At 43.0% G+C, this 24,129-nt stretch overlaps 2 protein-coding genes across 13 annotated transcripts in view; one reads left to right on the forward strand and one right to left on the reverse strand.

Moving 5' to 3' along the window:
• The window catches only part of CCDC83 (coiled-coil domain containing 83), a 71,212-nt gene extending 65,378 nt beyond the window's left edge, over positions 1-5,834 (reverse strand). Inside the window, exons 1-2 of one of the 2 annotated variants that reach the window (XM_069972004.1) lie at positions 5,768-5,834; positions 2,111-2,231 (exon numbers count right to left, since the gene is read on the reverse strand). The gene's annotated coding sequence lies outside the window, so the exon portion shown is untranslated. The remainder of the gene's footprint in view (positions 1-2,110; positions 2,232-5,767) is intronic. The other variant, XM_069972005.1, reaches the window with a different exon arrangement.
• A 1,884-nt stretch (positions 5,835-7,718) lies between these two features.
• Positions 7,719-24,129, forward strand: part of SYTL2 (synaptotagmin like 2) — a 92,124-nt gene continuing 75,713 nt past the window's right edge. For all 11 annotated transcript variants that reach the window (XM_069969689.1, XM_069969693.1, XM_069969692.1 and 8 more), the window contains exon 1: positions 7,719-7,832. The gene's annotated coding sequence lies outside the window, so the exon portion shown is untranslated. The remainder of the gene's footprint in view (positions 7,833-24,129) is intronic.

Raw genomic sequence — 24,129 nt, forward strand, 5'->3', positions numbered from 1 at the left:
CAGAACATTTCTGCTTCCTTGATATCCTGTAGTCACCTGCAAAATACTACGGTGGCCCAGAGAGAGCATTGCAGGGGATATAGTCAATGGTGGCACAGCCCCGCCCCCTTTTCCCTGGCCGACTCTTAGTAAACCCAGCCAGCCTATCACCTGCTTCCAATTGCTGGAGGAGACCACATCTCCTCCCTGCCTTGCCGTGCCCCTCCACCCGCCCATCGGAGGGATAAGGCTGGCATGCGCCAGGAAGAAGGGGCAAATTTGCACCTTCCCCCTGGTGTAAGCCCAGGGTGCAGGCTTCGTAAATGTCCTCTATGGGCTTTTACTGGATTCTCCCACACTCCATAAGCAGGCCCAGTTAAGGGGTGCACAGGTGGGGCAGGTGGTATAATATTCTTCAGGGCACACACAGTGTAGCATCCAATTGGGGCAGATCACCAAGTTAAGCTGCAATGCCTACTGTGGGGTGTCAGTCCTTAAAGGGGTACTCCAGCTAAAAGCTTTTTCCCAGTAATTGGAACACATTACAAAGTTATATAACTTTGTAATATTCTTCAATCACCTATTTGCCCCCCTTCCCTATCTTTTCCACCCCTCAATCCCCCCACCAGGAAGTGAAGTAAACTCATTCTTACGTAATGACTGTTGTCACCAGGCTGCTCTGTGGCAGCCATTTTGTGACAATGACATCATCAAGAGGGAGGCGGGTCTAAGCCCTGTTAAGCCGGCCTCTCTTTGTCAGATGACTCAGGAATCTCAGCTCTGATTGGCTGGGCAAGATGTAAGCCATCTAACAGTTTTACAGAGTCAGTTAGACATCACAGGAGACAAAGTGCATCATAGGAAAGTCTAAACCAGGAAGTAAAGAAAAAATGAAGACACCAATTGGAGTTTTAGGGACCTGCAAACAGCGGGAAATTTAAAGGGAGAGTCAGGAGGGATGGTAAATGTAAAAACTGTGTTTATGATTGTTTCATTTTTTTGTTTTTTTATCGGTGCCGGAGTACCCCTTTAATTTGTTCTGTGCCACTGCATTCAGGATGATTATAGACCTACCCTCAAACCCTAGAAGGTCCTGGATTTGTGACGTGGCTCCTATACAGCTTCTCCCCAAAGTCTTTTGTCTCTGAATCTGAACTTCTCCTGTAATCTCTCATATTGGACTAGGTAGGACTAGTCCTTTCTTTGTATTTGTACCCCAAACAGTCCCAGGCACTTAGGCCTAACTAACGGAAGACTCCATTCAATTGAATTTCCTTCCTCTGGAGAGAGAGACTGGCCTAGGGATGCTCCTTCCACCATCCAGAATGTTGCAATGTTATGTAATGATGTAGGTGTATGGGCTTCTTCTCTCACAATAGACAATAAAATGTATCAGTAGGGGGCGACACAACACAGTGCAATTATACAAAATAAGTATAACACAGAATCATCACACATGATCTGTTACACACATAAATAAGAGGACAAAAATCCAACAACCAACAAGCTCACTCCAGAGGACTTTGTAGTAGGACACTGCACATCTTCTTTTTTTGCACAGCCCAATCCAGACATTACGAAACTTTTTTGCAACTATGAAAGAAGTCAATATTGTTGCATAGCACAAGGGGTGAATACTTATGCAAAAGCTATTATTATGCCAAGTATTGAATTCTGAGTTTGTATTCCGATTACTGACTGGAACAATGTATATACAGTAAGCACATGCACTACACAGTGAAACAAGCCGTAGTACATTTTATTGGACCATTTGAGATTCATTATGCAACCTATAAAACAGGAACGTACAGTGCCGGCTGGAAGGACGTGACTTGTGGGTACTGGCAGACCTGTAATTATGGCTTTTAATGATTTATATATAATATATTATATATTTTTTGGCTTCCTCTGTAGTAACAAAATGAAACTTGCTTAAAAGACTATGGACACCTTTGTGCTGATTTTTTTTATGGTTGATTTGTTTCCTGAATACAAAATGAAACAACGTTTTATATAGTCTTCATTAGAAATTTCTTACCATTTAGCTGCTTAGCTAAGATAAATCCTTTAAAGGAATTTTCTTCTCTCTTAGTTATACAGATAGCAGCAGGGAGTGGAGTGGGATACATACCAGCTAAGAGTGTGGATGGAAGGTAGAGTATGCTTGGAGGGCAGCTCACATAAGCTGGAGATGGAGATAAAAATCAAACAAGAGGCAGCGTGCGGGGGAAGAATAACAAGTTAAAAGAGCCCTTAAAAAAAAAAAAAAAAAAAAAAGAGCAAGTCATTTCACCGATCCCATGCTGATCCCTCCATTTAGACTCAGGTTTTCCTCCTGGAGTTGATTTCACAGGATCATGGCTTACATTGCTGAGCCAGGCTGTGACCTCTAATACCTCTGATTGGCTGCAGCTGTCATGTGATATCCACTCCAGAAGGAAGACCAGGGTGTTGACTGGAGCATGAACGACAGAGGGCCTCACTAAATATTTCATACATTTCTATATAGGGAATGTGAAAAATGACCTGTTGTGTAAATGAAGTTCTTATGTTCAACATAGTTTTTAAGAATTCTTTATGTTGGTTATATTATTTGATCTAGTTTTCCATTTTATATACAGTATATATTATCCTGAAATCCTGCAGTATCCATTCTGGCCACTAGGCTTAAAACTAAGTTGAGACACTGTTCACTTTCCATCTGTGCCCTCCTTATCATCACAGACACAAGTACAGGGAAGGGTGACACTGGTATATAGATAGACTACACACAATAGCTGATTCTAATGGTGCGTTTACACAGACAGATTTATCTGACAGATTTTTGAAGCCCAAACCAGGAACAGACTATAAACAGGGAACAGGTCATAAAGGAAAGACTGAGATTTTTCCTGTTTTCAAATCCATTCCTGGCTTTTGCTTCAAAAATCCATCAGTGTAAACGCACCATAAGGGTCCTTTTAGACAGACAGATTTATCAGATTTTTGCAGCCAAAGCCAGTAACAGAGAACAGGTCATAAAGGAAAGACTGGGATTTATCCTCTTCAAATCCATTCCTGGCTTTGGCTTCATTGATCTCTCTGATAAATATGTCTGTGTAAAAGGACACTTAGGGTACTATTACACGGAACGATAATCAGGTGAATCGGTCCGATTCGGTCGATTAACGCCCCGTATAATAAATACAACGATCGGCCGATGGAGCGGCCGATGGAGCGCGCGGGACTCGGGGAGAAGACCGCAAGAGGAGCCCTGCAGCCTGGGCAGGTAATGTATAAAGTTAAGCAAGGGCTGCAAGGACATCAGTAACGATGTCCCTGCAGCCCTTGTTAAACGATAATCGGGCCGTGTAATAGGCCCAGTAAACGGCCACCCCCGTAATAATGTAGTAAAAAAATTATTTGAAAAAATGATAATCAGAATATTGAAACAAAAGATCTAGGTGATACATTCCTTTAAAATCCCTCCTGATGTCAAAGCACATTATGCTTGAAGTTTCCCATGTGACAAGTAGAGGGGGCTCCTCAGGTGTCATCACAGAGACTCAGAGAATAGAAACAGCATCTAAACCAGTCCTCCGGAATAAGAAAAACAAAGCTTCTCTCCTACAGAAACAGCGCCACTCTTGTCCTCAGTATAAATGTGGTATTGCAGCTCAGTTTTATTGAATTAAATGGAACTTAGCAGTACCACACATGTCCTTAGAACAAGAAGGGCACTGTTTTTCTATTTTTTTTTTTTTTAAAGAAAACACGTTTTTCTAATTCTAGACAACCCCTAACTGATGAACAATCGGATTTGAGGATGTTTGAGTTGCGCTCATCTCTAGTCTACAGCTGTCACTGACATAGATACAAATGATAGATCTCACCATGTGTGCTCTAGTACATAGGTTTTTGTTTTTTTGTTGTTGCATTTTCATCATTGCAAGTCGTGTGATTATTTTATAAAGTAATTAAGGTAGTTAAACCCTTCAAAATTGCTTTTAAATCAACTGATGCAAGTAATTGCCAGAGATTTGTAATTTACTTCTATTAAAAAATCTCAAGCCTTCCAGTACTTATCATCTGCTGTATGTCCTGCAGGAAGTGGTGTATTCTTTCCAGTCTAGATAGCAGGAGATGTTTTCTATGGGGATTTGTCACTGATTTAGACAGTTCCTGACATGGACAGAGGTGGCAGCAGAGAGCACTGTGTCAAACTGGTAAAAATACACCACTTCCTGCAGGACATAAAGGAGCTGTTAAGTACTGGAAGACTAGAGATTTTTTAAATAGAAGTAAATGACCAATCTCTGGCACTTGCTGGGACCAGTTAATTTGAAAAAAAATATATATATGTTTTTTGGGGTGAACTACCCTTTTAAGAAAAGAACAAAACACACCCAAAATACACACATTTACATACACATTGTTAAGTAGGGAAAAAACTGTAGGTCATTTTGGGAAGAACAAACACATCATGAAAAACACCATAAAAAAGGCAAAAAAATGATATATTCATAGTTATATATTCATCTTCCAGATGACTTCCTAGCCACAGATTTTCTTTTAGTAAAACATGCTACGTGTTTTTAAATTTTTTTCCTATTTCTTATTTTTAAAATGCTATGTGTAAAACCATCCTAAGGTTCTCTTCAGACATTAATTTTGTATAGTTTTTTTTTTACATGCCTAAAAAAGCCTGTTTATTTTTTTTTCATTACAAGTCGTGATTCTTTCATCATGAGACTCTGAAGATATGGTGGAAAAAACAGCAACCTGCACGAGACACGATGATTTCTGGCACCTAAGTTTATGGGTAGAAAAACACCTATAAAATGTTACACAATGTCAAAAATATTGAAAAGGCGGCCAATTTTCATATTTAAAAAAATATGAAAATGCATTGAAGTCAATGGGAAGACAGACGTCCAGTGCGCACAGTGACGTTTTTGCCTCGGACGTCAAAATAATGAACATGATCACTATTTTCGGACGTCTTTTGCAAACAGCGGATGTTTTTTATGAGTAGTTGGCTATGTTCACACAACGTTTGTTCAGCTCAGTTTACAATGATGTCTGTCATTTTGAGTCTAAAATAACGGACGTTGTTTAACAGCCTGGCCTCCCAATTTTTGACATTGTCTGAACATAGCCGTTCACACAGTTTTTCTTTTGTCGACGTTTTTTCTCCGTTTTTACTATTAAATTCAATGTACTTTTCAATTAAGCCGCATCCAAAGGGCAAGTAGTAATGGTGCGTTTACACAGGCAGATTTATCGGACAGATTTTTGAAGCCAAAGCCAGGAACAGACCTTAAACTGGGAATGGGTCATAAAGGAAATACTGAGATTTCTCCTTTTTTTCAAATCCATTCCTAGCTTTTGCTTTCAAAATCTGTCAGATAAATCTGCCTGTGTAAACGCACCATTACTCCAAACTAGAATTATGTACAAACACCAGTCATTGTACTAAGGGGAAGCTAGACAGCTAAATAACGTCCTTTATTTTAGACTCAAAATGACGGACGTCATTTTAAACGGAGCTGAAAAAACGTTGTGTGAACATAGCCATACCCTGAGCATGCTGCAGTTTTGATATACTGCAAGTGAGTTTAAAAACTCCAGGTGTGAATCCAGCCTGAGGCCGGTCATTACTCAAGATTATTACATGCACATGACCCTGTCTGACCACTTGGGTTATTAGACTAGGGTCAGGCCAGGACCTGTACAGTCCCACATTCAGCAGTTTTTCAGGACTGTATATGACGTATATAATTGTCCACAATCTTCGTCCATAGTGTACCTGTATTTTTTGCAGACCAGCAGGGAAGGGGAAGGTGATAGGTAACAGTGATCACAGAGGCTCGATGGTAGCCATGGAAACCGGACGCCTCAGGCTTTGGGTCTTCTGGCTACGGATCCTGGAGGGGGAAGCCGCAAGCTTTTCCCTCTCTCCTGCCGCTGTTACAAGCTTCTAACAGCGGCAGGGGACAGAGAAGAGGGGGCAGAGCTATGGACTTCAGCCTTTGGGATCATTATGATTCCATAAGCTAAAGTCCTAAAATGACCTGGGCATTGAGGAAGTAGGACTGGTTTAAAGGGGTTGTCCAGTTCTTTCAAATCAACTGCTGTCAGAAAGTTACTGTATATAGATTTGTAATTTACATCTATTAAAAAATCTCAGGTCTTCCCATACTTATCAGCTGCTGTACGTCCTGCAGGAAATGTTTTATTTTCAGTCTGACACAGTGCTCACTGCTGACATCTTTGGCCGAGACAGGAACTGTCCAGAGCAGGAGAGGTTTTCTATGGGAATTCATAGAAAACTGAGACAGAGTTCCTGTCTCGGCCAGAGGTGTCAGCAGAGAGCACTGTGTGAGACTGAAAATAAAACAACAATTCCTGCAGGACATACAGCAGCTAATAAGTATGGGAAGACTTTAGATTTTTTAATAGAAGTAAATTACAAATCTATATAATTTTCTGATATCAGTTGATTTGAAAGAAAAAGATTTTCGCTGAACAACCCCTTTAAAATGATTACTTATCTGTACGGATTTGAGGACATTTCTTCTGTAAAAATTATGGATCCTCAAAAATTCCGGATGCTCCGGGACAATCAGTGCCGCAATTACAGTCCGTACTAGGGCTTGACAGTAATTTTTGCTGCAAAATTTTTTCGGGTCATGAATTCTACGGACAACGTGAACAGCCGATTAAAAACTATGGGACCTAAATTTGTCGGCACTGCGTTTTTTGCAATCCGTTTTTTCAGCTGTTTTATGAAAAAAACAAAAACAAACAAATGATAAACAGATTTCAGAGCATCCGTTTTTCCACCCACTTCCGGTATCAAAATGCATCCTTTTTTTTAGCCTACATAAAAACGTGTATGCTATAAAAAATAGATGCGTTTTGATGGAAAAATGGATTAAAACGGATGCACTCAAATGCACCAGTTTTTTCGTCCTTTTTTTTAAAATAAAACAGACTAATGGTGCGTTCACACCTACAGGATCTGCAGCTGATTTTCTGCAGCAGATTTCATTTAAATAACTGAACACAGCATCAAATCTGCTGCAGATCTGCTGCAGATCCTGTAAGTGTGAACGCACCCTAAGGGTACATTCACACTTACCGGATCCGCAGCTTACTTTCTGCTGCGGATCCGCAGCAGATTTCATTTAAATAACTGAACACAGCATCAAATCTGCACCATCAAATCTGCTGCGGATCCTGTCGGTGTGAACGCACCCTTAGGGTGCCTTCACACGTATCGGATCCGCAGCGGATTTCTCGCTGCGAATTTGCAGCGATTTTCGCTGCAGATCCTGGTATAGTGACGTTCTATGGGTCTACGTTCTATGGCGATACGGTACGTGTGAAGGTACCCTCAAACAAAAACGGATTGCAAAAACGCAGTGTGAACCCAGCCTTATATACGAACTCAATAATGTGCATGTAATATGCTAATGTGGAACTGGCGAAGACGAGACCCTAGTGAGCAACTGAGCGAGCCTGACCAGTATAGCCACCCTGCTCCTGCCCGGTGTATACCTGCTGCCTTCTAGCACAAGGTACAGAGCAGCAGCAGCAGGCAGGTATTCAGCAGTGGCTGCCCTGGGGTAAGGGGCAGGGACAGGCTGGGGAAGGGGAGAGGTGCTGTAAGTGCTGGCCCTGGGGCAGGCAGCCTTCTCATTGGCCCATAGTTTATAGCCTTCCCCTCCCATCCTCCTGCTGAGCAGCTCTCAGGACTCCAGTGAGGAGTAGACTGCAGCCTCCTGGAGGGATTGCTGCTCAATCACTAGAAAATTACTGAAATCCCTGACATCTGACGGGGCTGGGAGACTGGGAGGCTGAGAGCTGCAGTGAGTACCCCCTATCCTGTGCACTCTGAGGGTCTGTATTGTTATGTGTAAGCTCTTAGGACTGGTGATTATTACATTGTTACAGGCGGGTGGAATTTGTAACACCTCTATTTTGAGCTTGCGCCGGTCTTTTTTACATATATAGTTGTGTATAATATATTTAGCTCAAAAACTACACAAAAACTAAAAAGTTTAAAAAAAAAAAATGTTTGCCCCAAAACAATTGACTTACTATATCAATTCCTTATAGGCTAAAACCTATGAATTGCGCTTCGTCGTACACTTCTTAGTAGTAGAATTTCAGCCTGTGTTTGTTAGTGGAGGTTTTATGTTGTTGTGGATGTATTTAGGCTGGGGTGACATTTGGTCGCAGTAAAATTTTATCTTTTTCCAAGTTGAACAACAGTTGTAAGATGTCGTTATTCACTGGCGACCTTTTCCTTGTTAATTTGTGTTACCTGGGTGGAGTGCTAGGTTTCTGGTGTCTGGGTGAACCCCACTTACCGATTATTGGGGGCTGCTTCTATCTCAAACATACTAGGGAATTGATCAGGATGGATTTTCCAGTCCTACTTTTATTGTTTAGTGTCTTCACCTCCTCATGTAGCTTTGGACTAGTTACTTAAAGGGGTTATCCAGGATAAGAAAAGCCTAGCTGTGTTTTAAAAAAAAAAAAAAAAATCTGTGCCACTACTTGTTCCCAGGTTTTGTGTGGTATTACAGCTCAGCTTTATTCACTTCAATGTAATTGAGCTTTAATACCATGCTTAGGGTACAAACACACACGGCTTATACGCTGCGTATTTACTTCTGCGATACGCAGCAGATTAGATCTAAATAACTGAACACAGTATCAAATCTGCTGCGTATCTGCTGCGTGTGTTTGTACCCTTAAACTGAGGACAAGAGTGGTGCTGTTTCTGAGAGAAAGCAGCCGTGTTTACCTTTAACACGACCAAACCCTATTATTGTGGCTCATGTATTACTATGGGAGAACTGTGCGTTCGGTTGTGGTTCCTCATGTATTACTATGGGAGAACTGTGTGTTCGGTTGTGGTTCCTCATGTGTAGGAATTTACCTGGTGTTGTGGCTGCTCAGACATCAGACCCCCTAGGGTAATTTAGGCAAGGGCGACATTAGTAACGCAAAATATCATGGCACTTGTGGTCATGTTGTGGCAACTGACAACACAACACGACACAACTGCTGATCATAGACAACATATATGTTCTCTGATTACCATACAGCACTGTTCTCTAAGCATGCTGGGAGTTGTAGTTTTGCCATGGTTGGGAAACATTCCTGTATAAAACCAATTCAGTTTATTTTTCTTAGTGCATCAACCATTATAATATTACCTGGGGATGCATATACTTTGCTTTAGATGTAGCAGAGCTATGTAGGTTTTCATTTACTGTAGCATACATGAATTCAGACCAGTTTATTTAAAGGGGTTATCCAGCTAAAATCTTTATCTTTCAAATTTATATAGATTTGTAATTTACTTCTGTTTAAAAATCTCCAGTCTTCCAATACTTATCAGGTTCTGTATTTCCTGCAGTAAATGTTGTTTTCTCTCCAGCCTGACATGGTGCTCTCTGCTGCCACCTCTGTCTGAGAAAGGAACTGTCATGAGCAGGAGAGGCTTTCTATGGGGATTTGCTCCTTCTCTGGACAGTTCCTGACATGGACAGAAGTGGCAGCAGAGAGCACTGTGTCAGACTGGAAAGAATTCACCACTTCCTGCAGGACATACAGCAGCTGAAAAGTACTGGAAGACTTGAGATTTTTGAATAGAAGTAAATTACAAATCCTATATAACTTTCTGAAACCAGTTGATTTAAAAGAAAAAGATTTTTGCCGGAATACCCCTTTAAGTAGGACCATTGATAATCTTTACTCAGTGACAGATTCGGCTCTGCTACATCTGTAAGCTATATAAAGACAGTTATATCTACAAGCTGCCTCCCCTCTTCCTGTTCCTTGATCAGATGAGTGATTATGGACGGATACTTTGTAACCAGTCTTGTTATAAAGCCATATTACAGCTCGTACTCTGCTACATCACTCCATCCAGTTGTGTCCTGGTTGTAGAGCAGATACCTGGCTGGATACCAGGATCCTGTAGTATCTGCAGGGCTGTGTTTGCAGTAGGTGATGTCCCAGGCAGTGTGAGTGTATACACCCTAGGTAAGTAATTGTCCCTTCCCAGATAACTCTTCTCTACTACTCCGCACCTTGTCAGTGTTGATCCTGTAATATGAATAGGATTTCCTTCTCCCGTCACTACATGTCTACCTCTAAATCCCCCCATGCAGACAACTTAGCTGCAGTGGTATAACATCATATCACATAGCCTATCTTACATGGTTAAAGGGGTACTACAGAGCAAAGAAAAATCTTTCAAATCAACTAGTATCAGAAAGTTATATAGATTTGTAATTGACTTCTATTTAAGAGTTTCCATTCTTCAAGTACTTATCAGCTGCTGTATGTCATGCAGGAAGTGGTGCGTTCTTTCCAGTCAGACACAGTGCTGCCACCTCTGTCCATGTCAGGAACAAGAGGTTTTCTATGTGGATTTGCTACTGCTCTGGACAGTTCCTGACATGGACAGAGGTGGCAGCAGAGAGCACTGTGTCAGACTGGAAAGAAAACACCACCTCCTCTTTCTGTAGGACATAAAGCAGCTGATAAGTACTGGAAGACTTGAGTGTTTTTTATGTTTGTTTGTTTTTTAAGTAGAAGTAACTGTATAACTTTGTGGCACCAGATGATATGAAAGAAATAAAAATTAGGTGAACTAACTACCTGTATATTTCTGGAAACGGCTCCTCTGTAGGCTGTATTTGGTATTTCAGCTTAGTCTTATTTCAATATCCGAACATATATATGAGACACAGCCTCGAAGAGAGACAGTTATTCTAACTTCTTAAAGTGTGCCTGTCACTTTAAAAAAAAAAGAAAAAAAAATGATTTTGCCTGGAAAGAATCCACCACTTCCTGCAGGACATACAGCAGCTGATAAGTACTGGAAGACGAGCTGAGAAATTTACAAATCTCTATATCTAACACCAGTCAAAATAAAAACAGCAATTTTTTTCCTCCGGTGAACCCTTTTAATAACAAATGTTTCAAACAATTTTTCAGACTCCCCCCTGAAGCTACAGGACTACAGTAGGGTTGTCTTCACTCTTCTCCAGCTCCCTGATACCTGCTTCATTGCACGTGTTCCGACCCTAAGGTCTCTATGAACAGAAGTTGATAAAGACCTTACGGTCGGAACACGTCCAGGGAACCACATGTGTGAATAAACACAGTTTTCTATATTGCATATATGTGAGGGCCGAGATTTCTTGTTTGGATTAGGCCTTATTCACGCATTTCGTAAAATTGTCCGTGGTCGCAGATCCTTAACCACAGACAATTTAGGGCCCATTTAATCCTATGGAGGGAGATTTATCAAACATGGTGTAAAGTGAAACTGTCTCAGTTGCCCCTAGCAACCAATCAGATTCCACCTTTCATTCCACACAGACTCTTTGGAAAATGAAAGATGGAATCTGATTGGTTGCTAGGGGCAACTGAGCCAGTTTCACTTTACACCATGTTTGATAAATCTCCCCCTATGTTTGTATTCATACCATGCAATCAACAGACTGTTTTTCATGGAGCGGACAAAATCACGCTCCCTGGAAAACACTGGACATGTGAATGAGGACTTGGACCTCTGTGATGGGACTTGCGTAAGCAGCTGGACCCTAATCCAGGTCATCCACATCCCGCAGGGTTTATGGAGAGGGTGGAGTGAATTCTTGAGAGGTTTACGGGAGCCTCAGGGAACAATCCTTATAAATGCGTTTGCCATGTTGTAGAGAGATATCAAACATTTTGGTTGGGGTCTGGATGTTTACACCCTGACCGATCGCTAGGATGAGCAAGGAGAAGTGCGTGGTCTAACAGATTATCTGCCAAAGCCAGAAACAGACTATAAACTAAGATCATATAGAAAAGCCTGAGATTTCTCCTCTTTTCAAATCCATTCCTGGCTTTGGCTTCAAATCTTTGGCAGATAATCTGTCAGATAATCTTTCTGTGCCTTTACACAAAGAGATTTATCTGTCAGATTTTTTAAGCCAAAGCCAGGAATGTATCTGAAGAGGAGAAAGCACAGTCTTTCTTTGATGACCTGTTCTCTGTTTATAGTCTGTTCCTGGCTTTGGCTTCATAAATCTGTCAGATAAATCTCTGTGTATAGGCACCCTTACATTAGGAGTCCGTCTCGATCACGTGCACATAGCTGGGAGACAACGCAGTGCGCACTTCTCCAGACTTGTTCTAGAGATCATGGGGGTCAGAACACCCAGACACTGACTGACACGTCTGTACAAGATGTCAAAGTTTTTTCTTAAAGTGACAGTGCCTGGTGGGGATGACCATAACAAGTGTCTCTATACTCTACGTGTGGGTGGGGTTGTGGAAGTGTACAGTAAATTGCTGCAGATTTTTAATGCCGAAAGCAAAGTGAATGCAACCTATGTGATGTAGAGTTCCCCTAAAATCAACAGCCATTCATTTCAATGGGTGCTGTGTGTATGAGCCCATAACCTGTTATATTCCTCTGGACCTTATGACTTTGGGATGTTGGTTTGTAGCCTAAGCCTTTATTGTATATGGCAATATAGAGCCACCATGACTTTAGAAGACCACCATGACCTATCTTCATGCTTACATTTGAAGGCATCGCCCTGTTTCATACTTTGTATTGCTTGGGAGGCTTAAAGGGGCACTCCAGCAAAAAAATAAAAAAAATAAACCAACTGGTTGAAATTAATTTAATTTAAAAAAGTCTTCCAGTACTTTGTCAGCTACATGAAGTAATGGATTCTTCCCAGTTTGACACAGTGCTTCCTGTCCATGTCAGGAACTGTCCAGAGCAGGAGAGATTTTCTATGGGGATTTGCTGCTGTGCTGGACACTTCCTGACATGGACAGAGGTGGCAGCAGAGAACACTGTGTCAGAATGGAAAGAATACACTACTTCCTGCAGGACATACAGCAGCTGATAAGTACAGGAAGACTTGAGCTGAGAAATGTACAAGTCTCTATATCTGTCACCAGTCCTGGTGTACCTGGTAGGCCTTAACCATGTATGAAAGGAGCGGTGGGGTCTACACGAGGATTTGGACCTCTGTGATGGGACTTGCGTAAGCAGTTGGTCCCTACTCTAGGTCATCCACATCCTGCGGGGTTTATGGAGAGGGTGGAGTGAATTCTTGAGAGGTTTACGGGAGCCTCTGGGCTAAGGAACAATCCTTATAAATGCTTTCTACTGTTGGAATCTGTAGAACAATGCTCACAATGTCAGGAAAGTCAAAAACAATATTCTCATAGTTTATTTCTGCGTCTGTCATAGATCTCGCAGGGATTTACAGTCCGGATTATAAGTAAACTATCTGCTGGTCTCCCTGTTCTAGGAGAGGATTCTCCCTGCGGCTTCACTTGTTATACCATGTGACTCTAGTAGTGTACTACATGTAAGGAGGGTGCCACCTTTTTGGCCTTCTGGGGCTTCCATTGGAGTAAATGGGAGTTGCAATATAGTCTTCTCTTAATGGGGTTGTTTACCATTTTTTTTTTTTTCAAATAATCTGGTGCCAGAGATTTGTAGTTTATTACTATTAAAAAATGTCAAGTCTTCCAGTATTTATCAGCTGCTGTATGTCCTGTAGGAAATGGTATTCTTTCCAGTCTGGAGAGCAGAAGAGGTTTTCTATGGGGATTTGCTCCTACTTTGGAGAGTTCCTGATATAGACAAAGGTGGCAGCAGAGAGCACTGTGTCAGACTGGAGAGAGTACACCACTTCCTGCAGGACATAAAGCAGATAAGTACTGGAAGATTTGAGGTTTTTTTTTTTATATATAGTAATAAGTAAATTACAAATCTCTGGCACCAGTTGATTTGAAAGATTTTTTTTTTTTTTTTAAACAACCCCTTTAAAAGGGCTATCCAGGGTTTCAAAGAAAACATGCCCGATTCCTTCTAAAAAAAAAATTCCACACCTGTCTATGGGTTACAGCTCAGCTGCATTGATGACAATAGGGCTGAGCTGCAATACCACACGTAACCTGTGGACATGTGTTAAAAAATATGTTATTTTTAAACAGCACCACACAAGATAGGCCTTTTACATACTTTTACACTACTGTGTTTGTGTCTCACTATTTTAAACACCTCAGTGTAAGAAAACCCCTTCAGGGTGCGTTCACACCTACAGGATCCGCAGCAGATTTGATGGTGCAGATTTGATGCTGTGTTCAGTTATTTAAATGAAATCTGCTGCGGATCCGGTAAGTGTAAACGTACCCTCAGGGTACGTTCACACTTACCGGATCCACAGCGTGTTTTCTGCTGCGGATCTGCAGCAGATTTCATTTAAATAACTGAACACAGCATCAAATCTGTTGCGGATCTGCTGCAGATCCTGTAGGTGTGAACGCACCCTTAAGGAATCACTATGCAGTTTCCTTTATATGCATATATTGCAATTTTCATGTGCAGATAATTTTGAATATACTGTATCAGGATGTACAGTAGCAGTAGTAGTGGCCATTTTTTGAATGAGGAGTCGTACAGGTCTTGCACATGCTGGTCACCTATGGGGCGGCTGAACAGGGTTTCCAGCAGTCTGGTCACATCTAGATTCTGGCCCCTTATTGCTGTACAAAGGCCAAGAATGTAAATGACTTTTCTATGGTAATAGGAGCAGCGGCCAGGAAATAGGTAAGGGGTTCCTCGTCCCCTCCCATCCTGGCCTGACTAGCTCCACTCACACAGAGGTCATCACCCAGCTTTCCTAAACTGCTGAATGGCAATCTTCCCTGCTTAGTGGTGCTCCTGTATTACTACACAACCAAGGAGTTAGGCTACCAAAGTCTAAGAAAGCTGTCTGCCATATCGTCATCAAGCTTTATACAACCAGTGGTGATTTGTAGATGAACATGCCACAAACTGTCAAGTTAGTCCATGAAGGCTGGAGAACCCCTTTAAAGGGGATATCAAGGATTAAAAAAACAAAGCAGCTTGCTTCAATAAACAGCACCACCCCTGTCCTCAGGTTGTGAGTGGTACTGCAGTGACCCAGGGGAGCCAGGTGGTGTATAGCTGGGCCTGGGTGAGATGGTGTTGTACCGCTTAAGCACTTGGCATGGTGGCCAGGAGTGTTATGTTCCCACCCCTGGATGTACCAACACAAACTCTCAAGGTTAGAACAAGGTCAGGTGTAGTGTGAGGAACCACAGAGACCAGCAGTTAACTCAACCAGGAAGAAGTGACAGTACACAGTATACAGTCTCTTTCAATAAAGGTGCAATACAGATAATACTTTGCTGAGCTGGGTAATTAAGAATAGAATACTTGAACACACTTTAGATATCACAGCTTCTCGCTGGCAGATAGAATATACTTTTTAGAATCACAGCTTCTTGCTCGCGGAATATTCTTTAAAGTTAATGTACCACTGGTACATCGCTTTTTTTTCACATGAATAGATCAGCTCTGGCACGGGGATGCCAATGGCGCAGTCCTTTTTTGAACTAACGCACAGCGCCGGTCTATTACTGAGCACCAGCCAGGCATGAGCCACTAGAGGCAGGCCTGCCAGCCCCCAATGTGACTCTCTCCCCTCTGTGACGCGGCTCCATTCATTTTAATGGAGCCGCATCATAGAGGGGAGGGCAGCTTGTGACACTGACTTGCCTCTAGTACTTCATGCCTGGTCAGTGCTCAGCAATAGACTGGCACCATGCGCAGGAACTGGGCAGCGGTTCAAAAAAAAAGGACCGTGCTACTGGCATGCCGGCTCCAGTCTATTCCTGTACAAAACAAAAAAGCAATGTACCAGTGGTACATTTGATTTAATCATAGTCTAGGAATACTTTAGACTTGACTTGAGTTAAATGCCTAAACTTGAGTAGTGGTGGTAACAATGGACTGCCTGCACGGGTCATGTGGGCCCTATCCAGACCCTGAGGTACTCTGGTATAAACATCCGCCTAAAGCTGTCAGTGGGCACTGAGTGACTTGCTTTGATGCAAAATAATAAAGATATATACTTACCTGATCATGTTCCCCGGTGTCCTTAGGCCCTGTCTATGGGATTCCCCGGTCTCAGCATCTGCAGTTCTCACTTTTGGTCCGGTCTCTGAAGTGACAGGCCAATGACTGGCTGTGGGAGAGCTGTGGTGCTCGGGAAATCCTACAGACAAGGCTAAAGGACACTGGAGGAGCCTGAACAGGTAAGTAATGGCTTTATTATTTGATACGCACAATCTTCAGCTGATTTTTAAACTTGACAAAAGACAACGATCAGCCGATGATCAGCTTTTCGGCTGATTGATGTCTTTATTACATGGAACGATATTGGCCTAAGAATTAGCTCTGTGATGGGTCTCAGAGATAGAAAAGAAACACTGTTGGGTATCCAGCTCAGGGATTGGTTCACAGTAAGTTAGACATTTGCATAGAGCAGCAAACACTAGCAATAACACACGTTCACAGTTAACCCATTAATTCTCTTTAGCTGTGCTATTTAATGCAATCAAGACAGTGACATCTAGGGGTAGAAGTGCAGAGTACAGTCTTTCAGACCTGAGTATATATGCAATTTTTACCAACCTACACACTAGCTAGAAACAGCAATGGCACACCAGCTCTGGGACACACCAGTATTACAACCATGGTGTAAAGTAGAATTGTCTTAGTTGCCCCTAGCAACCAATCAGATTCCACCTTTTCATTTTTCAAAAAATCTGTAAGGAATGAAATCTGGCATCTGATTGGCTGCTAGGGGCAACTAAGACAATTCTACTTTACACCAGTTTGATCTCCTCCTATGTTTTCATTTCTTTCAGTAGAATTGAGCTGCAATACTATAGCCAAAATGAGGACAGATGTGGTGCTGTTTCTTAAAGGGGTACTTTGACAAAATTTCTATCAAATTGACTGGTGTCAGAAAGTTATATAAATATGTAATTTCCTTCTATTTACAAAATCTCAAGTCTTACAGTATTTAGCAGCTGCCGTATGCACTGCAGGAAGTGTTGTATTGTTTCCAGTTTGACACAGTGCTCTCTGTTGCCACCTTTGTCCGTGTTAGGAACTTTCCAGAGCAGGAGAGGTTTTCTATGGGGATTTGCTACTGCTCTGGACAGATCATGAGATGGACAGGGGTGGCAGCAAAGAGCACTGTGTCAGGGTGGAAAGGATACACCACTTCCTGCTGGACATACAGCAGCTGATAAGTACTGGAGATTTTTAAATAGAAGTAAATTACAAATTTCTATAACTTTTCTAACACCAGCTGATTTGAAAGCTATTCTTTTTTGCTGGAGTGCCCCTTTAAGCGTGAATAACCCCTTTTAATTGAAGCGGGCGCTGTCCAATGCCAGATGTCACAACATTTCAACAAGTTCACTGGATGAGAGCTGATATACATTGACGCAAATGTTTAAAATTAAATCTAAAAATATTGTGAAAAACAGTTATGTAAAACAATGGCAGTCAGTCTTGATGAATGTATAGAGCAATCCCATGATTCCCGGGATGCCTATAAAAATTCCATTTTACAGTCAGCTGCTGGTTCTGAGGATAAAACAATGGCTCCAAAGTCCATGGCGGACATTTTACTGCTAGAAAACCAACAAGTGTGTGTCACATAGTGGCGGCCATGTGAGGGGCCGGGGATTTATTACCTGTCACGCCAAGAATCTCGCACTTGCTTCATCGAAACTTCTCCAGAGTTGAAATTACAGACCAGTAAAACCTGTCGGAGATGGAGGAATATTGTGTCCTGAGGTAAACGAACCCTGTAAATGGCCGAATCTCATCACGTTTCTGGGTCTGGTGCTGATCGCTGCTGGGTTGGGATGGAAAGAGGTCTGAGATGAATTCGTCTTTGCTTGTAGATATCAAATAGAAGAACTTGGATTGGTAGTCTAACAATGACCGTAACATTGTTCACTGGCCCCAGGGCCGGCTCCAGGTTTTTGCGGGCCCTTGGGCAACAGAGTCTAAATGGGGCGACTATGAGGAGCAAACGAGTGCTGTTAGCGCTCGTATACTACTCGTTCCCTGCTCGCTGCCGCCACTATTGCACGCGGCAGCAGCGAGCTAGTGAGTGTGGGAGGGGCAGCAGGGAGCTGCGAGGGGGCTGCCCAGGTGATCGCTGATCGTCCGGGCAGCCCATAGAGGATAGCGGCGGTCTGCTGCCACAGCTCCTATTTCACGGGGCGACGGCAGCAGATCACTGCTATATCAGTCGCTTGTTTTTCAACCTGTTGAAAAACAATCAGCCGACATGAACGATGTTGGCTGATCATTGCCTTCTATTCTACAGGACGATGATCGGCCGTAACGGCCGATAATGGTTCCATTGAATAGGGCATTTAGCGGGCCTCTCATCCATCCACACACTATGCACAATCGCTTGAGACACCACTAACATACACACAAAATACACATACTGACACAAAAACTGACTGACACACACACACACACACACACACACACACACACACACAGCACTTACATCTTAAAGCGACCCTGTACCCACAATCTTATCCCCCCCCCCCCCCCCCCCCCAAACCACTTGTACCTTCGGATAGCTGCTTTTAATCCAAGACCTGTCCGGCGGGTTATGCAGTTATTGTGCTAAAAAACAACTTTTAAACTGGCAGCCCCGAGTATCTGTGCCTTAACTTTGCACCACCCCTCCGTCCCTCCTCCCCACCCTCTTCATCATTAGGAATGCCACTTGAACATTTTCTCCCTGCTGAACATTTGCACAGGTGTCTTAACGATCCAGCCCATGTGCTGGGCTGACACAGCTGAGGAATAAAGATGAGGAGGGTGGGGAGGAGGAACAGAGAGGTTGTGCCAGCCTAATGCATACACAATCTAGGCCACTTCCGTAGGGCACAGGGCTGCCAGTTTAAAAGTTGTTTTTTAGCACAATAACTGCATCACCTGCCAAAGGGATTCCAGGACAGATCTTGGATTAAAAGCAGCTATCCGAAGGTACAAGCGGTTTTGGGGGGTCAGATTGTGGGTAGAGAGTCGTTTTAATCTTCTCCCTCTTCCTCTCTGTCAGGCCAATCTACACACTGTAAGGTTGAGGACCTGCAGGTCATGTGATCAGGTCCCTTACCAATCTGCCCCCCCGACAGGTCCTCCTTGTTCCCTGACTTCTGATGTTCAGCCCGCTCACCCTGTACTAGAGTAAGTGAACATTAAAGCACCGGACCCCTAGAGGCGCTATGGGCCCGGACACTTGCCCGGGTAAGCCCTGCGCTGATGTCATTCTTGTATACCAACCTGCAATAAATTTTTTTATATAAAAAACGCATATCTCTAGATCCCCCTCCCCCCTCTTTCACCAATGTCTTCCCACAATACTATCATTAAAAGGCCAGGCATGTGTGGCTCTTGGGGAGTCCAACGGAGTTACTGTCCACAGACTACATTGGAAAGGAGAACTATAATAACCAGAAAGAAACAGCTACACTCTTTCCTTTTTTGTGTAATATACATTGGATAGGGCTATTACACGCATGGCTGCTGTTTGTTTCTTTGCAAACTCGACATTTCCTTCCCAGTCACTATTCTCCTGAATAATGGAAGACAGACCGGTCACTATAAAATGCTGCCTCGTAAAAAAAAAAAGCAACAAAAAAAAAAATAGCCCACAATGCAACCATATTGTCTTACGACCCATCTGACTGTGGAGGTTCCCATCATGTGATGCTAATTAGATTTTTCAATAAACCTATTCAATTTACTTGCAGAACCTTGTAAAAGAGCTTATATAATAGTTTCCTATACCAAACCTGGAACGGCCTATATACAGACAGTAACTGGTGCTTTTACCCTATAGCATAAATTATAGTACTGTAGTTATATTCTTGTACATAGGGGGCAGTATTATAGTAGTTTTATTCTTGTATATATGAGCAGTATTATAGTAGTTATATTCTTGTACATAGGAGCAGTATTATAGTAGTTATATTCTTGTATATAGGAGCGGTATTATAGTAGTTATATTCTTGTATATAGGAACAGTATTATAGTAGTTATATTCCTGTATATAGGAGCAGTATTATAGTAGTTATATTCTTGTATATAGGAGCAGGCTCGCTTCTGCCATGAGGCGGAATGAGCATTCCGCCTCAGGCGGCAGATTCTGCGGTCCTGCAGGGGGCGGCAAAATGTTCCCCCTGCTGTCATTTTAGTTAAGTTTCACTTAACTAAAATGACAGCAGCCCCGCAGCCGCTCACATGTCCCGCAGCAGCCGTCCAGCCGCCCACACTCAACGGATGTCCCCCATGTCCCGCCGGGCTCCAGTGACGTCACCCAGCAGCTCTCATCTTCCTCCAGGCTGTGGTGAGTGCCAGGGGTCGGCAGAGGTCGCGTTCAGGTGTTCGGGGCGGCGATCGGGACGGCGGGGGGTGAGTGTGGTCAGCAGGGGGGGTGGCGGATGCCGGTGTTGGCGGCGGTATTCGGGTCGTTACGGACGTGCGCGGGGGGGGGGGGGGGGGGCGGCCAGTGAGGGGGCGGCCACCTGAGGTTTGCCTCAGGCGGCGGGAAAGCCAGAATCGGCCCTGTATAGGAGCAGTATTATAGTAGTTATATTCCTGTATATAGGAGCAGTATTATAGTCAGGGCCGCATTAACAGCTGCTGCTGCCCTAGGCACTAAACCTGAAGACGCCCCATCTGGCGTAGCGTGGTTTCAGCCACATGCATTTCTCTACATGTAGAAACATTGTCTGAATCGCATTGCACATTGAGGGAATTCTCACCATAGGATTGGTAGGTTGGTAGGTAGTAGCTCCAGGTCTCACAGCCATACCAACAACACCGCCACACCAGACCTGACCATACCCCCCCCCCCCCCCTCAAAAAGACATCAGATTTACTGGCAAGTCTGTACAGGAGGTGGGAGACTAAAAAAAAAAACCACAAGTGCCTAGGGGTAAATACAGCCCTGATTACAGTAGTTATATTCTTGTATATAGGAGCAGTATTATAGTAGTTATATTCTTGTATATAGGAGCAGTATTATAGTAGTTATATTCTTGTATGTAGGAGGCAGTATTATAGTAGTTATATTCTTGTATATAGGAGCAGTATTATAGTAGTTATATTCCTGTATATAGGAGCAGTATTATAGTAGTTATATTCTTGTATGTAGGAGGCAGTATTATAGTAGTTATGTTCTTGTACATAGGAGCAGTATCATAGTAATAATTTTGTACATAGAGGGCAGTATGGCAGCTTATAAGGCTCATGCAGACCCATATATGGAACCATATGTTGTGAGTATTATGTAGGCCCATGTTGACTAATCCGTTGACTTGTGTTGGCTTATTATTGTGTCACTGTGTTATCCAGTTCAGGGATGAATATCTAGTGACTCATTATAACTCAGCAACAAATTAGCAAAGTAACAGCTGGTACAAATTTGCCAGGTAAGCACGGCGACGTGCTAAAACCAGTAACGGTAACACCCTACCCTTCTGGAAATGCTGAAATGTTTTAGAAAAGTGACAACAATTGCAGGTTCCCAGCAGAGCTGTGTTCCGGCCTGTATGAGAGATCTCGCTTTGCTAACAGGAATGGTATTTACTGTAGAGGAAAAAACAAATGATTATCCAGGACTAGGAAATCACAGCTACTTTATATACAGCGCCACACGTTATCAAGTTGTGATCTTACAACTTGGTTCCATTCACTTCAATGGAACTAAGTTGCTATACCAGACACAAACTGAGGACAAGAGTGGCGCTGTTTTTGGAAGCAAGTGGCAATAGTTTTTTTAATCCAGCATTACCCCTTCTAGGGTGCGTTCACACATAATGGAATTGCAGCGGATTTCATGCTGCAATTTTGCAGCGAAATCCGCTGCGATTCATGTACTTTCAGTTTGTATAGGATTACGTACTCGCAGCGGAATTTCCATCCTGCTGAGTACGTAAATACAGCCCCCCTTAATCCACGGCGGCCGGGTTACATTACATTAGCGGTCCACGCTCAGGCTCCCGACATCCTGACGTCCCGTTAATGGTTCTTTTACACGGAATGATTATCGTTCTAATTTTTTTTTGCGATTACGATCAAATTTGAGCGATAATCGGCTCGTGTAAACACAGCAAACGATCAAACGACGAGTGAGAAATCGTTCGTTTTGATCTTTCAACATGTTCTCAAATCGTCGTTGGTCGTTCGCAAAAAATTCAGATTGCTTCGTGTAAACAGTCTTTCAAAAAGACTATGTGTGAGATGGGCTTAAGCAATCTTTTTTTTTTTTTTCCAAGATTTTCCAAAAACAAAACATTCATTAGGAAAATGCAGTCATAAAGCATATAACAAGGAGGTAATGTGAACATCAGGAACAACATTTCACAGCAAACAGCAAAATATTAGGTACTATGGACCAGAGATAAGGTTCCAAAGCAAAGGTCCCAGCAAGGACAATATGGTATAATGTAGCATATTACCGGGAACATCATGTGATCTCTGAGACCTTCCACAATCAATTACTCTTAAGCTAAACAGTAAAATGTAGAACTCTTAGACCAATCTAAAATAGATTCACATTACCTAGATCAAATAAGAATATAAACGTACATAAACAAAGGACAAGACAGGACAGGAACAACGGGGGGGGGGGGGTCAATCAAGCTGAGTGGGGTGTGGAAGCACGGAATATCTCATAGTAAGTGTCCCATGCAGCCCATATCTTATTGAAACCTTCCAGTCGGTCTTCATTGGAAGCAGAGAGGTATTCACACCGCTGACAGAATCAGGGTTTGTCTCAAGTATTTGGCAAGTAGACATTTAGCTGCTGTAAGAATATATAAGAGGAGGCGGGATGCTGGCTTATTCAATGATTTCAGGGGCACATTCAACAGGTAGGTTAGAGCAGTGATTTTCAACCAGTGTGCCGTGGCACACTAGTGTGCCGCGACACATGGTCCGGTGTGCCGCGGGGAAAGTTCCCCAAACTATGGTGCCCCTGTGAAACAGGAGAAAACAATGGGGGAGAGAAACCTGGGGATGGAGGAGAAACAGTATGGTGGGGAGAAGTATGGTGGGGAGAAGTATACAGGCCCAGGTTTCACACTGATAGAGTATAAATACATTTAGAATCTATATTATAAACTATATGTATAATATGTGCTGTTTTAGTGTCATTTTGTGCCATTTTGGTTGGTGGTGTGCCCCGGGATTTTTTAAGTATAAAAAGTGTGCCGCGGCTCAAAAAAGGTCGAAAATCACTGGGTTAGAGGATCCAGGGGTAAGGTCACCTGGAGAACAGCCACCAAGAGGCCTTGAATCCCCGTCCAGTAGGGTCGGAGGCCTGCACAATCCCAAAAAATGTGAGGGAGGGTACCTATCTCAGTGAGGCAACGCCAGCAAGTAGGCGGTGTGGCAGGGAAAAAACGGTGCAGGAGATCAGGAGTGTGGTACCAATAAAAGAGTATTTTATACTGGTTTTCCCTGTATGATATACAGGATGATGACTTGGCGGCTTGCGACCATATCACTTGCCAGAGGTTTAAGGTAATGGGTCTATGGAGGTACTGTTCCCATTTGGTCATGTAGGAGTGATAAGGCGAGTCTTCACCCGGGGGAGCATTCAGAATGGAGTAAATATCTGTAATAAGGCCTCTTGTGGAGGTGGTTCCTCTGCAGAGAAGTTCAAATGCGGTAGGTTTCGGGAAAGGTTTATTGACCGTTATTTTCGGGGCAAAGTATGATACAGCCTCATGATATATTGAAGCCTGAGGGGGTAAGTCAAATCTCTCCCGAAGTGTTTGAAATGGCAGTACCTGTCTCTTAAGGGGGCATGTGATATATCCGCGAATTGGAACAATTTGTCTGTTTGCCAGGGGAGGATGGTGGCACGGTCATAGCTATTTTGTAGTAAGTCAGTGTACAGGAAGGGAGTAAGCAAAGAAGGGAGAATTGTTGGTCACTTTTTAGCCATATCTCCCTGGTGTGCCTCATCGGACCCAAGAGCCAATCAGTGGAGTCAGAATAGGAGGGGGACCAAATTAGTTCGCTGGGATGGATGGGGGCCAACCACAGTTTCTCAATCTCCGTCCACTTATTGTATGCTGAAAGAGACGTCCAGGAAGGAATCCTTCGGAGGTGGACTGCTAGGTAATAGAGGGATACATTTGGGACTGCCAGGCCCCCACGGGACCTACCGGCACACAGTACCGTTTTAGCTA

Source organism: Dendropsophus ebraccatus, chromosome 5, assembly GCF_027789765.1.
Source record: "Dendropsophus ebraccatus isolate aDenEbr1 chromosome 5, aDenEbr1.pat, whole genome shotgun sequence".
NCBI lineage: Eukaryota > Metazoa > Chordata > Amphibia > Anura > Hylidae > Dendropsophus > Dendropsophus ebraccatus.